The sequence below is a fragment of the Dromiciops gliroides genome, chromosome 1, assembly GCF_019393635.1.
Source record: "Dromiciops gliroides isolate mDroGli1 chromosome 1, mDroGli1.pri, whole genome shotgun sequence".
Lineage (NCBI taxonomy): Eukaryota > Metazoa > Chordata > Mammalia > Microbiotheria > Microbiotheriidae > Dromiciops > Dromiciops gliroides.
In genome coordinates this window covers 679,786,621-679,802,769 of record NC_057861.1, presented here as the reverse complement: position 1 = coordinate 679,802,769, position 16,149 = coordinate 679,786,621, and the positions used below count along the sequence as shown (strand labels likewise).

Here is a 16,149-nt window from a genome sequence, read left to right as displayed (position 1 = left end):
TAAGGCCAAGAGTTCAGTGTCTTTTTTGACATGGTTCTAAATTGCTTTCCAGAATGGCTGGAGAAGTCCACAGCTCCATCAGTGTTGCATTACTGTGCCTGTTGTCTCACAACTTGACAAATAAATGTCATTTTTTTTGGTGTCATCTTTGCCAATATTATACAGGTGAGGTGAAACCTCAAAGTAGGTTTAACCTGAATTTATATTATTAAAATTTTGAAACATTTTTGCATATAATTACTGATAACTTTTCTTTGGAAAATTGCCTTTTCATATTTTTTGACCATTTATCAATTAAGGAAATTTAGGTCTTTAGCAGAAAAAACTAGTTGTTTATTTGTTGGGGATTCCTGTTTAGGAATGACCTCTGAAATTCATTTTGACTCTTAGACTGTAAAATTTTATCCTGGAGCATTTATAGGAAACATCCAGATCATATCTGAATTTCATATCACAAATTGATGGTGATCCTTACCCCTTAAGAAATTGATAGAGATGTTGCAAGATTTACTTGATTATTCTAAGATAGTTTAAGTATCTACATAAATTAAAAATAAACAAGTAGTATTTGTGTTTTTAAAGGAGAAACACATACAACTTTGAAACAATTACATATTTGCCATACACTTTCTTTCCATAATGGTTTCTGTTTTTGCTAGAATAATTTAGCTCCTTTGTTAGAAATGGGTAGCTGCTTCAATGAAAGCAAAATCTATCTCCTATGCCAGCTATACTTTATACTTAATCTGTTTTGTGAAAATGAGAAACTGTCCCATTTTGGAAATACTATTACATATTTTATAATATTAAAGTTGATGGATACATAATATTTTGTATGTAACTTTTGTAGTAATTCGCACCTTAAAGAAGATTTCACATTCTAAAAAAACAGTTCTGGCAGAAAAAGAAGAAAAGGATGCCAAATGGCTGTTTAGAAAGCTTTAGGTTCTTGAAATGTACTTTTTTGTCACCTGTTTCATTGAATATATTTTCAAGTATTTTTAGTAGCTATTTCCCCCCCTTTGTACTATTTCCTAGTTGAATTGGCAGACAAATACTAGAGTTCCAGCTAATTAGCAGTTTGAGAGGGTTCTCTATCTCCCCTCCCTCCCCCTTTCCCCATAATGGCTTATGAAGAAGTTGTTCTGTTTGGAGAGCTGTATGAAAGTGCTGTACTTAGCTCTTCTTAAAGGCCTCCTTTGTGGGTATAGACTACATGTTGAAATATTGCTTTATAAGAGCAAAGTGCCATATTGACTTTATCTTGTCCCAGCATAGCATTTTGTGATGAGTATATAACTGCTGGCAATTTTTTTAAGCTTTGATTTATAGTGTGGCTTTAGTGTCACTTGATTATGTTTAATAGGATTGGCACCCTATTCTTGGTCAATAGTTTAAAAAGAGAGAGAGAAAGTAAAGTAAACTGTATTGAATCTTCAGAATATTTTATTTTCCTTGTTTGTCTGTATCTATTGTTGAGACCACACTTTGGATCGTTGCCTATTGAGAGAATTGTTCTACTCTAAGCATTTATTTTAAACAATCTTATAACTTCATAGTAACTTTCACAGTACTAGGCTACACACAAGTTCTTTCTTTAGTGAAAAGAATAAAAGTAACAAGAGGGCAAAATGATCTTCATTCAAAGAATTGGAAGGGTAGTAGAGAAATGAGAGGCATTAACAAATATTAACTCTGAATTATTTCAAAGGTACAGACATTATTAGTATTTAGAACGACTTTCTCTTTTCCCTTCCCCACCATTTTTCATTATGAGTTCTTTGGAGTTGTCTTGGATCATTCTTTTGCTGATAATAACTAAGTCATTCACAGTTGGTTTTTGTACAGTACTGCTGTTACTGTGTGTAATGTTCTCCTGGTTCTGCACTGGTAGAGGCATTTTCCTTTCAGGGAGAAATGAAATCAGAGATTCAGATTTTTTAAAAAAATCTATTGATCTTAATTAACCTTGAAAATTTTGCCTTTTTGCCAATCACTAAGTATTGAATTAAATTTAAGCGGAAATAAACCACTTGTTCTTTATGTAAGTGTGTAGTAAGAAATAGAGTACAATGAAGTATTCCCAGATTATGAGTCAGAAGACCTACGTTTGAGTCCTGGCTCCAAAGCTTGATAGTCCTAGGATTGTGTTAATTGCAGCAAAGGTAGCAATTGTCTCCAAAATAAATAGTTTTTAATAATAAGTAATTGATTAAGCAATCAGTCTCTGTGTTAATGCCTTCATTGATCCATCTATCCTAATAAATTTGTACCCTCAAACATATTTAAATCACTAATTTATTCTTCTACCAGTTCATTTAATCTTAGTGTCTAAGCCAGTGCCTGTCACATAATAGTTAGCTAGGTGCCACAGTGGATAGAGTGCTGGACCTGGAATCAGGAAGATCTGAATTCAAATTTGAATACAGACACTTAGCAGCTGTGCGACCCTAGGCAAATTATTTAATTTCTGTTTGCCTTAATTTTCTTTTACTTGTTAAATGGGGACAATAATAGTACTTACCTTCCAGGGTTGTTGTGAGGATAAAATGAGATATTTGTAAAGTGCTTTTTAAACCATCAAGTGCCACATAAATACTTTAATATTATTATTGTTGTTGCTATTGCTGTGGACAAGTCACTTAATATTTCTGGCATTTATTTTTTCCTAGCCTTAAAATGGAGATAATTTTGGGTAGTTGTGAGAATGTGTTTTGTAAACTATAAAGTGCTAAAAAAAATAAGCTTTTATTACTAGTAGTGAAACAATATAGAAGAAGAAGAGAAGAGGGCTCATCTCTGAGTCTTGAAGGACACCCATGGTTGATGGGAGTATCTTGGATAAAGATCCATCAAAGGAGACTGAGAAGGAGTGGTTAGATGTGTAGAAGAAAAACCAGGAGTGAGTAGTGCCATGAAAATCCAGCGAGAAGATAATATCAAAGGCAGTTGACATTGTCAAAGGATGCAGAGAGGTCAAAAAGAATGAGAACTGAGGAAAGACTATTAAATTTGGCAGTTTAGTAAGGGGTCATTAATATCTTTGTAGAAAACAGTTTTGCTTGAATGATGAAGTTGAAGTCAGACTGTAGGAAGTTAAGAAGAGAAAGAGAAAAAAGGAAGTGGAGACACCTGTTGTAGAGGGCCAAGAGATTGAGCTACAAAGAGAAGAGAGATATGGGATGATAGCTGGTGGGGATGGATGGATCAAATGAGGGGTTTTTGAGGGATGGGGATGACATGGGCATGTTTGAAGGCAATAGGGAAGCAGTCAAGAGGCAAGGAGAGTTCGAAGCAGTGATGCTAGAGGGGTCAATTAAATAGTGAAGATGAGATAGAATGTAATGTTAAGTTCTCTTAAAGGAGAACTGTTTTGTAGGATTAAATGGCTTGATTGAGTTTTCTTTTAGCAGTTATTTTTTGAGATGTTAAAAGTTAGCTTAGATAGGGCACTATTTTGGACTTCATACTTTTAGTATATATATTTGATAGTTTAGCCTCACGAGGCACTGGATTTAAACTATAGTGAAAACCATATGAATTTTTCATTTACAAAATTCTGAACATTATTTTGTTTAGTCTATGATTATAATTTTAGGACTGTGTTGGTGATATTTTATATGAACTTATATGAATATAATTCATCAGAAACGAGTCCTTGAAAACTTAACCTGGTTCAGAATATGCTTTGTGTCAGTCAGTGTATGGTAAAAAGTATAACTCATGAATCCTCACTGATGTTTTTCTTTTGTCAAACCACATTAAACTACACATTAGTAATCAAAGCAGAACGCATTTAATTAAAACAGTTCTCAGATGGATGTGTAAGCTCATCAGTTTGGAGTTTATCTCTGGTCATCCAAATTGCAATCCATATATACCTGTCAGTCATGAATTCTTGTCCATGTTCTCCCATAAAGTTCACCATAAGGAGTCTACCCAGTGTGCCAGAGGCCTTCTTGACTTTCTCTTGACATCATGAGTATATCATTGGAGCACTTGGTCTCCCTCTGCCTGTAATCCTTCATTCTTAACATGACACCAGTCTGTATTTTCCTGTTGTGCATTCCCGTATAGCATCTTTTACCTTTGTTCTTTGAAACTCCTCGTATGTTGCACTCTTTTAAAAAAAAATGAATGACTGTATTTATTAAGCACTTAATGCATGTAAAATACTGTACCAAGCACTGGAGCTACAAGCAGAAGAGTCAAATAGCTCCTGTTCTCAAGGAAAGATAGGACATATGGAAGGTTTCAGTTACAAGTCATATGGAAACATCCCATAAAACTTGGGGTGCAACAGCAAAACACCCCTATTTTAATTTCATTTTTAAAAATCAATCAAGTTTTTATTAAGTGCTAAGTGTGCCAGGCACTGTGTTACTCACTAAGGGTACATTGAAAAGCTAAAACTCCCTCCGCTCAAGGAGTTTACATCAGTTAAGTCAATAGTCTTTCATAGTCATTTTCCTTCTCTTTGTACTTGAAGGCACCAAGGTATAAACATATAGTATGCTGAAATGGGTCAAAAGAATTGGATTTAAATCCTGGCTCCATAATTTATTAGCCATTGGTAATCTCTCTTTTAACCAATAAACATTTATTAAGCACCTACTGTGTGCCAGACATTGGGCTGTACAATCACATCTGTAGTTCAGTACCTCATCACCTTGTTGCACTCTTCTTACACTGACCATTAACATCTCCATGAGAGATTCAGATCTCACATTTCTACGTGAGACTTATTTTTGTTTCTTTGGAGTGTTTTCATCCTTTAATGTCCTTGGATTGACTTTGCTGAATTGGGTCTCTCACCAAATTTTCTTTAAATTGATTTTACACTCCTCTGCTTTATGAGATGCCACTTTTCATAATCATGGAACAAAAAAGACATTTAAAGCATAGTGCAAGGTAAAACAAGGAAACCATCCCCATATACATTCTTTAACACCTGTGGGAGAGGAAACATAAATAGTAAACACTTGTAGGGAATACACTTAACCTGGACAACTCATGCTTCTATAGTTGTTTACTCACTCAAACACTTTACTTATGTTGATCCTGCCTTTTCATTCAGGTGTTAGTATCAGCTGCTGGACTAAAATGTTATTTTTTGGGCTGCTTTTACTATGCTGACATCTACTGGTTCTCTATTTAGTTGCATCTGCTCTTCAGCCTTTTCCCTTCCAGAGAGTGCTCTTTTGTGAGTGAACCCTGAAACCGTAGGTAGCCAGCCAATTAACTGGCTACACCTTTTAGGTTGTCTTTTCCCCTTCCTTTTGGGGAACTGCTTTTGCTTCTGTTTCAGTAAGAAATCTTTCCCAGTTCCTCTTAATTCTAGTGCCTTCTTTTTCTTAATTATTCCCCCCCACATATACACACTTATGTGTATATGTGTAAAACATATGGCCTGTTTGTATGTATTTATTTGCTTGTCTTCCCCATTAGGCTATGAGGTCCTTGAGGGCAGTAGCTGTCTTTTGGGGTGGGGGGGCATATATTCAATGTTTAGCATAGTGCCTGACATATAGTAGATACATAGTAGATGTTTGTTTATTGGCTGAAAGGAACTTTCTTAGGCCTGCCTAATATTTAGGTTAAGATTAGGAAAGTCCTATAAACTCCTATCATGAAGGTGTCAGTCAGCTCTGCAAAATACAGATTTACCCTAGAGTTTCACTTTAACAAGACTAGATAAACAACTTTGCATCAAGTTCCTCTGAAAAAAGACCTGATATCCAGGATATATAAGGAACTGATTAAAATGCATAAGAATGACAGCTATTCTTCAAAAGATAAATGGTTGAAGAGCATCATCAGAAAATTCTTAAAGGAAGAAATCCAAGCAATCAGTAGCTATATGAAGATGTGCTCCAAATCATTAGTAATTAGAGAAATTAAACTTTGAGGCCTACCTCTCTTCTATCAATGGTAAAGATGCTAAAAAAGAAAAAGGACAATTTTTGGTGATACTGCAGGAAAAAGGCACACTGGTACATTGTTGGTGGAACTATGAATTGATCCAGCAATTCGGAAATATGTCCAAAAAGTCACTAAATTACTTCTACTCTTTGATTCAGTGATACTACTACTAGGCCTATGCCCCAAAGGGCTCAGAGAAAGAGGGAAAATATCAACATGTACAAAAATATATCAGTTCTTTTTGTAGGAGCAAAGATCTGGAGAACAAAGAGGAGTGCCTATCAGTTGGTGAATGACTGAAAAAATTCAGGCATATGAATGCAGTGCCATGCTATTGTACAATGAGAAATAAGGGGAGATATTTGGAGGAACCTTGGAGGACTTGTATGAATTGATATGGAATTGAGTGAGCAGAATCAGAACAATTTGTACTACAGGCTTGTAATGGTAAACAAGAATGATGATCAGTGCAGTAAGTAATCATGACTTCAGAGGATTGATGATGAAGTATGCTACCCACCTGTAGACAGGAGGAGTGATGAAACCAAGATTCAGAACAAGACATATATTGTACATGGCAAATAGGTGGTCATATTTTGCTTGATTATACCTAATTGTTACAAGAATTGTTTTTCCTTTTTTAAATCTGTTAAGGAAGGATATTTGGGAAGGAGGGAGAAAGAACTAAGGATAGTGTTGCCTCCCTCCCTAAAAAATGAAGAAAAGCAATCTGGAGGTTATTTAATATTTTGATAAGCACATAGAACACAGAATAAATTTCATGGGGAAACTATTAGGAAAACTTTGAAAGTACAATGTTGAATTTGTTATATTCTTTTAAAAAATAAAGCTATATGTAATAAAGACATAGTTTCACATACCCTTTTGTATATGAAAATGTTCTCTTTTGGTGCTTAATAATAAAAATAAAATTTTTAAAAGATTGGGGATATGGGGTTAGCAATATTTGTTGTGTTTCTGTATAGCTCTGCTCATATTGGTGTTCTCCCTATACCAGTTATCTGCAGTGGAGAAGTGAGCTTTAATATAACTCATGTTCTGTTTATAAAAAAGTTTTAGGTATATAGAAAAATCAAAACTCAACAACTTGTTAATATGTTAGGGTATTTGTTGTGAAAGTTTTTTTTTTAATTAGTAGCTGATAACCAATTTTCTTTTGTTCCATCTACACCTTTCTTATTCCCTTCTTCATCCTGTCATCCTGCTATTCATAGAAAAAGGATACTTTACTTGAAGAAATAGGACGACTTAGGATAAAGTTGGTGGCTACTGAGGAAAGGAACTCTCCTAGTGATCTTTGCCCGATTAGTGCAATTACAACAGAGTTGACTAGCATCTAACGACTCTTTAAATAATCACCTCAGAGTAAGTAGCCAGATTTGAAAAACAATAAAAAACTGTTTGAACTTGGAAAGACTGAAAAGGTTTCATATATGGGTTTTATAAAATTTAATTTACTCTGAAATAGCCATAAGTAACTGGGTCATTGACTGGAATCAGTCATTTGTCTGCTAACTTGTGAAATAAGAAAACATTACAGTAGTTAAGAGGTTGTTGCTAACAATAAGACATTTGGGGATTTGTAAAAATACTTTATTTTATTATTTTGATGTAATAAAGTGTGAAGTAGAAGTATGTTATGAGAATTTGATACATGGTTGGCATTTCACTGATTACTGGAGGGAGGAGTAAGTAGGCAAATTCTTATCCTAGAAAAGCAGACATTTTGTGGCGTTATATTTTCTTTTTATTAAAATCCCACTAAATGCCATGGAAATTCATAACTTTGATAGAAGGAATGAGAAATTGAATTTTTTCCCCACCGAAGGGGGCTGGGAATTTCAGAGTTCTGGATTTGGAGTCAGAGGTTACCAATGTAAGCAAATCATTTAATGTCTCTGGGCCACTGAGAGCACTGTGCTTAGTGCTGGGGAGGGCTTCCTGTTCTCAAGGAGCTCTCACTCTAGTTAGGGGAAACAATTCATAAAAGAATGTTTAATTGAAGTATTGCTGGAAAGATCCAGGGAGTCCTTTGGTTACATCACTAAGTCATATGACAGTGCTAGTGGTCTAGAGGCAAGTCAGGGTAAGGCTTGGAGAACTAGGGGGCAGTGGCAGGAAAGATGGTAGGATAGCTTAGTAGTTAGTTCTCCAGTGGTGAATCAGTTTTGGTTAGAAGATGTGTATGGGATGGAGGGATTTGGAGGTAGGGGAAGAAAAACTCCAGTCTCTGTGGTGCTGAATTTTCCTACCTCTTTTTGGTACCAGGTGAAGTCAGGTTTGGTGCTGGTAAAGTCAGGTTTCTGATTTTCCTTCTCTGGACAATATATTATTATACTTGTTCATTATTTACAAGTAGTTGGTCTCTGCAAAAAAATGGGTCTGGGTTATGTTCCTTGCTCCCCTCCTGATTTGCTCAGTGATCCTGTGCAAAGTGCTCAATTGTCTAGAGCATCAGGTGCTCCATTTCATTTTATTTCCTATTGTGCTTAGCTTCATTTGAGGTTTTCATCCTCTTCAAATGAGCCATCTGCTTTCAGTGAACTGTAATTGTTTTTATGCTGCTTCCAGTTTTTATTCAAAGGTTCACAAGCCAGAGAATATGTAGTCATAATATCACATTCCGAGACCACTAGATTTTTCAGAGGTGAGGTAGAAGATGTGTGCTTGAACTGTGAGAATAAAGAATTTGGGAGGTTTGTTTGGTTATTTTTCTCAGTCAGACCTTTGAGTTCTTCTTGCTCTTCATGCAGGTAATTCAGTGTATCAGAGGGTTTTCAGGAAATTTTTTTCAAAAGGTGTGTGTGTGTGTGTGTGTGTGTGTGTGTGTGTGTGTGTGTGTGTGTGTGTGAAGGGGTAGGTTCATACAAGGTAAATATATATTTGAAAATTTTGAGAGATACATAAAATTAGGTAATGTCTAATGCTGGCTTTGGAGAGAAATGGCATGATGCAGTGGTAAGCACTGGTTTGGGAATAAGAATACCTGGGTACAAACACTATTGCTCTGAAGCAGGGCCTTAACTTCTCTGTGCCTTAGTTTCTTCTTACGTAAAATGAGGAGGTCAGACTAAGTGAACCTTTCACCTCTAAACTTATGATCCTGTGACTTGGATTCAATTAAAATCCTGTTCTGACACATATTAACCGTTTAACTATAGGAGTTTACTTCATTTCAATGCCCCTAGACAGTTTTCTGAGATTAAGAGTACAGATGAATTGCTGATCTGTATCATTGGAAGGAGTTTTGTCTTTTAGAAAATCACAAGTCCATAAAAAATATTAAATTGATTCAGAACACTGTTAGAATCAGATTAGAGCACTTTTGAGGGGTGGGGCAGTCTCGGTATGTTGCTTAACATTCTAAGCCTTTATTAGCATGTGAAAAGGTCTCTAGTATATTTTTGGTACCACATTTTTGGTTTCAATTTTGCATTCTGCTTGAAGTTGAGCTTTCCTGATGAAAAGGTTTTGGTGTTCTTTCATTATGACCGTTTAAAAAGTACTGATCTGCCTTGTTCCAGCTTTCTTTGTTGCTTAATGTGTGCACTTGATTGATCAAGTATGTGAGGTGTCAGACTGGTCTGCCATTTAACAGAAGAATTGTATTAAAGCCAGCTTTATCTTACTGATTTTACATTTTGTTTCAACACAACTTTTCCTGATAGACCCCCCCCCCTCCTTAATCCCTATTTCTTAAAAAAATCTAAAATCTTGGTTATAAATTTCTCTTATGGGGCAGCTAGGTGGCGCAGTGGATAGAGCACTGGCCCTGGAGTCAGGAGTACCTGAGTTCAAATCTGACCTCAGACACTTAACACTTACTAGCTGTGTGACTCTGGGCAAGTCACTTAACCTCAATTGCCTCACTAAAAAAAATAAAAATTTAAAACCCACCCCCACAACCTCCCCCCCAAAACAACAAAAAATAAGTTTCTCTTATTCTAAATTATCCCTTGTTGCCCATGTGCATGTATGTTCTAACACATGTGGTTTTATGTACATATATATATAAGCATATGATTTTTACATAAGAATGAGGAGCCCTGGGTAATAGTTAACTTGGATAGAAGGATCAAGTGGTTGTTTTTTTCAGGATCGGGGAGACATGGGCATCTTTATAGGAAGTAGGGAATGAGCCAGTAGAGAGGGAGAGATTAGAAAGTGATGGAGTATGTATGACATAGGGAGCAATCTGTTGAAGGAGAAGGGATGGAGTGGGATCACTTGAACAAGTAGAGAGGTCAGCCTTAGGAAGGAGCAAGGCTACTTCATCATGTGAGATAGGAATGAAGGAGGAGATAGTGACGTAAAGCAATCTGAATGATAGAAAATGAGAAAGGCGGGGAGGGGGGGGTGTTCCTGGCAAACACCCTCAATTTTTTTCTGCAAAGTATGAGGCATGGATTTCAGCTGAGAGGTTGGAAGAAGGGGAGCATATGGGAGGCTTGAGGAGGAATGAAAAGGTTTGGAAGAGTCATTGTGGAGGGTATGATAGTGAATTGATAAGGGAGGTATAATATGATTGCCTATTGAGGGCCCAAATTTGTAGTAGACCCTGGCAAAATGGTTGCATGCTTTTTTCCTCCTTTGTACAGTTGCTTGTATATAAAAGTAAAGGCAGTGAGTGATGTGGGACTGATCCAAGGCTGACAGATGGCAGGGCAAAATTGGTGCTATGATAAGGGGATAGGAATTCAAGAGAGGAAGACAGTCGAATTGATTCACCATGCAGTCAGGATAGGGATACTAGGAGAGAATGGGTTATTTCAGGGGAGATGGCTTGGGAGAGAATTGAAGGTTCTAGAAAGAATAGGGTTTGGTAAGGGAAGGTAGAGGAATAGGTGAAAAACCAATGGATTATGGTCAAATAAGAGGATTTTATAATGTACCTGGAGGTTGTGTATTTGAGAGTAATCCAAGATTGATCAGGTGTGTGACCATCTTTGTGTGGCTCAAATGAGGAAGAGGTTGCTCATGGGTAGTGAGTAGGTTGATGAACTGAGTGGTTAGGATATTTGAGGGAGTGGAAATAAATATGGTGGGGTTTTTTTCCAGTTTTAAAAAAAATTTTTTTATTTCAAGTTTTGAGTTCCGCATTCTATCCCTCCCTCCCACACCCCTTCCCTAAGATGGTAAACAGTCAAATATAGGTTATACATGTGCAATTATGGAAAACATTTCCATTTTGTATAAGAAGACAAATAAAAGAAAAAAAGAATGAAAGAAAGAAAGTGAAAAATAGCATGCTTCAATCGGTATTCAAACAATATTAGTTCTTTCTCTAGAGGCAGATAATGTGCTTCATCATTAGTACTTTGGGATTGTCTTGGATCACTGTATTGCTTAAAATAGCTGTCATTCACAGGTCTTCATCAAACAGTAGTGCTGTCGCTGTGTACAGTATTCTCCTGGTTCTGTTCACTTCACTTCTGTTCATCAGTTCATGTGAGTCTTTCCAGGTTTTTCTGAAATCATCCTGCTTGCCATTTCTTGTAGCACAATAATATTCCATTACAACCATATACCACAGTTTGTTTAGCTATTCTCCAATTGATGCACATCCTTTCGATTTCCAATTCTTGGCCACCACAAAAAGAGCTGCTATAAATATTTTTGTACAAATGAGTCCTTTTGCTTTTTTGGGGATGTCTCTGGGATATGGACCTAGCAGTGGTAGGTAATATGTATGTTAAATGTCCTTGGATTTGAGATAAAAATAGTGAGCCATGTACCAAACTCATTGAGGAAGGACAGGGAGTAACCGTAGGGGTTCTATAGAAAATAGCCATGAGGATTTTGATTGCATAGTAGATATGGATAACATGAACTTCAGAGAGAGTTTTCTGAGTGGTAACGGTAAGGGGAAAACATGGAAGTGGTGATGGGGAGCAAGGAATAATCCAATTCCCCTGCCTTGGCCAGTAAGCAGAAGGGAATGACTGAAAATGCAACCAGTAATAAAAAGAGTGGCCAGGGAGGCTGTCATTGGAGGAAGCCAGATTTCAGTAAGAGCTGGTAAATGAGGAGTGGGTGTAGAAAAGATTAGTCCCCTAATACTTCAAAGATGTGAGGTAAGTGCATTGACATATCTCATCTTTGGGTTCAAGCTCTGTCATTATCAAAGCAGTCTGTTTTGATTGCTATTGTTATTTTCATTTACATTATTGTAGTCATTGGGTACTCTTTTTCCTGGTTCTACTTACTTTTTTGCATCAGTTCATATAATGCTTCGTTGTAGTCTTCATATTTATCATTTCTAATAGAAGAGGAAAGGAAATGTATCTTTAGGTTGAATGGAAATCACTAACTCACTGTAGATTGCAAGACAAAATCAGTTATGTCTTACAGAGTCAATTTAATACCTTTTGTACATATTTGGTTCCCCCCTTTTCCACGTATTTGAAACAGCTCTTCTCTGAAGTCTAAATTTCCCAAAAAGATCCTTGAGTGTTATTGGTTAAAATAGCTATACAGCCCTTTTTGTAGTGGCTAAGAATTGGATATCAAGGAAGTGCTCATTAGTTGGGGAATGACTGAATAAGCTGCGCTTATTGTTGGGCTGTAATAAGTGACAAGCAGGATGACTTCAGAAAGGCCTGGAAAGACTTGTATTAACTGAGCAGAACCAGGAGAACATCATGCACAGCGACAGCAGTATTGTTTGAAGAACTGTTAAATCAACCATGATAAGCAATACAATGATCTAAGACATTCCCAAAGGACTAATGATGAAGCCTACTATCCACCTCCAAAGAAAGAACTGATATTCATTGAACACAGACTGAAGCAGGCTATTTTTCACTTTTATTTTTTCTTTTATTCAAGTTTTCTTATATACAAAATGACTAATATGGTGATGTTTTATATAACTATACATGTATAACCTATATCTGCTTACTGCCTCAGGGAGGGGTGAGGAGAGGGAGGGAATGAGGGATAAAATTTAGAACTCAAAACTTTAAATAAAAATGTTTATTATTAAGAAAAATAAAGCAGGGGGTAGCTAGGTGGCACAGTGGATAAAGCACCAGCCCTGGATTCAGGAGGACCTGAGTTCAAATCTGGATTCAGACACTTGACACTTACTAGCTGTGTGACCCTGAGCAAGTCACTTAACCCCCATTGCCCCACAAAAAAATAATAAAGCAATATATAAATGTAAAAAAAAGTATAGTTATAGACCTATGTAACTATTGGCATAGGTTAGACCTATTTTAAACCATAATTATTCTTTTTCTAATCTTTATTTTTGTTTTTTGTTTTGTTTTGTTTTGTTTTTTAGTGAGGCAATTGGGGTTAAGTGACTTGCCCAGAGTCACACAGCTAGTAAGTGTTAAGTGTCTGAGGTTGGATTTCAACTCAGGTACTCCTGACTCCAGGGCCAGTGCTCTATCCACTGTGCCACCTAGCTGCCCCCCTCTAATCTTTACTTTTAAATATTTTAAAGTAATAAACATTTTTATTTATAGTTTTGAGTTCCAATTTTTATCTCTTCTTCCCTCCCTCCCCTGCGCTTTCCTTGAGGCGGTAAGCAATCAGATATGGGTTATACATGTATGATACCATAATTATTCTTTTTATCTTTTTCATAATTATTCTGAATAAATCTCAATAACACATGTATGAAAAGTGGAGGGTTGTTAAATTTTATTATTTTTAGAAATCTTTCTAGTGATTTTGCCTAGGGGAGTGTCAGTCTGGAAAAATCTGGTTTCTTGGGTCTGGACTTTCTAGCTAGATGCTAATTTTATTTTAGAGGCGCTCCACTTGCCTAGTACCTCACATTATTCCTTTCTGAAACCCTCTGTGTCTGGAATCATCTTTGCATAGAGCTTTCCAAACCAGGTGTTAGCTTCCTAGCTATTAATTAGTACATCTCTACCTGTGATCTTAAAGGTAGGGAATTTCTGCCGGAGCTAGTTTCTTCTCTTTCTTCTGTGAAATACCTAGTTTTCAATTTGACAAGGCTGCCCTGATGAAGGGACTAGAGATAAATACAATAGATTGAATTTTTGTGACCTTGTAACAGTATGCTAGTGAGCACTTCTTATGTGCTGCCTCTTGCTATATCTTTGCGAACTTTCTTTTTCTTCTCTTTTCTTGTCATGGCCTGAAGATTATGTCTAAGGCTCTCTGATAATAATTCTTGGTCTTATCCCTTCCCTGCCTTTCCTCTTCCTGCTTTGGAATGTGTCATTCCTTGCCTTAGCAACTGGTGGTATTAAGGTTTTCAGGTGTCAACTGCTGCCCAAGGTATTTTTTTTTGTGTGTGTGTGGGGGGGAGGTGGAGCTGCATGTTCTTTTAGTGTTGTTCTTGTTTCCTTCTCTGTGCTCCCCAGGGTGTCTTTTTATAAGCTTACGTGGCTGTCATTTCAATGGATCAAATGAGAGAACCAACTGCTTTTAGGCTTAACTTGTTCTTTTGGTTCTTTGGTGATGTCTCTATAGTGGTGGTTCTTCATTTGGGGTGTAAGGGAAGCAGGTAGAAAGGAAAGACTGAAGAACTCCTATCCCTTGTAAAGGATCAGTGACTTTTAAAATCTTGTTAATCACATATGTTTTCCGATGCTGATGTTGCAGTTAATTTTTTTTCACTATGTACTGCTTATTGTTTAAGCTGTTCTTACTGTCCATCAGATGGGCCATGTTTCTTATGAGCCTTTGTTCATTCCTCCCCACACCTGAAACCTTTTTTTTTTTTAAGTGAGGCAATTAGGGTTAAGTGACCTGCCCAGGGTCACACAGCTAGTAAGTGTTAAGTGTCTGAGGTCGGATTTGAACTCAGGTACTCCTTACTCCAGGGCTGGTGCTCTATCCACTGCGCCACCTAACTGCCCACCTGAAACCTAACACACTTCCACCTTTCCTTCAAAACCTAACTTAAGCCCCATCTCCTCCATGAAGTTTTCCAGATTACTCTAGCCCATGTTGATATTCTCCATCATTCATTCAAATATTTAACACTTCCTTTGTGAGGCACTAAAAACCCTGGAGGGAAGGGGCCCAAATGACTGCTCTTGTGACCGTGGCAAAGGAGGACCATATCCTTATTACATAAGCAAGTGGAATGATTTTAGATACAAATGTGGTCTTTTTTTTTAATTAATAAAGTATTTTATTATTTTTTCAAATGTGGTCTTTTAAAACTCTGTTTTTAGTACCATTTCTTTAGAAAATGAACTACTGACAATATAGCCACATAAGATTTCTCAGTTTTATCATTTTGTAAACTTTCAAAGCTCTAGATTTTTATAATACTAATTCCTATTCCAGAAACTGACAGATTTTGAATGAACCTAAGTTTTATTGAATGATCTTATATCTTGAGTGTGTTATATTGCATACACATATGCTTTAGGTGTATTGTAACAAACTTAAAATTGCTAAAGAACCAATTTTAAAAATTGTATAGTTAAATTATGTAAATTGAGAAAAATGAAAACCCAACAGTATGCTAGCTTCCAATTGTGTACCAAGAATTTACTTGAAATATTGCCTAGTACAAGAAGTTGATTTTCAGTTTTGTATTTCTAGTTGTCTCAAATTACCTAGTCCAAGAGGTGTGATTTAGTTGAGCTTTCACTTTATTATAACTAATACACCAGGAAAGTTCATTTTAAGTTAGGCATGTTTTGCAGTATAACAGCAAGGTCTGTGCTAGAAAGTATTTAATTCAACAAGTACTTAATGGGCTTCTACCATAATTTAGATTTAATGTAAAATTTCTGCTATTACAGAGTGTTGGAATTACTTGGGCCAGATGAGAATTGGAGAGAATAAAAGATGATATGACAGTTTTGAAGCTGGTTTTCTTTAAAAGATATTGTTCATATATGGGTTCAGATTAGGGAGAAGCATTAAATATAAAGGTTTAAAATTCAGCTAATTTGGAACTGCAGTAAAGCTCCATTAATTTAGTAATTTGGTGGGTTCATTATTTCATTGGTATGAATTATACCTGCTATCAATGCAGACCATTACTTGTGCATGACTTCTCCTCTAGTATGATTCTTCTACATATTTTCCCATAAATCCCTCAGTAGAGGAAATATATAAAACACTGTAGCCCTTCCTTTAGTACCTTATTTATTTACAGGGTACCAAGAAACTCTGTGGGCTGTCAAGTCTTTTCTCTCTTATCCTTAATACATGACCTACATAATTGCCTTTTTCTTTCTTTTTTTTTTTTTTTGGCCATATGTT

At 36.3% G+C, this 16,149-nt stretch overlaps 1 protein-coding gene across 5 annotated transcripts in view; it reads left to right on the top strand.

Annotated features, from left to right (window-relative positions):
* The window catches only part of SFMBT1 (Scm like with four mbt domains 1), a 182,305-nt gene that overhangs the window by 59,650 nt on the left and 106,506 nt on the right, over positions 1-16,149 (top strand). The window contains exon 1 of one of the 5 annotated variants that reach the window (XM_043985621.1): positions 13,251-13,272. The exons of the other annotated variants lie outside the window; for them this stretch is intronic. The gene's annotated coding sequence lies outside the window, so the exon portion shown is untranslated. Of the gene's footprint in view, positions 1-13,250; positions 13,273-16,149 lie in introns of those variants that run through there. 5 annotated transcript variants of the gene reach the window in all.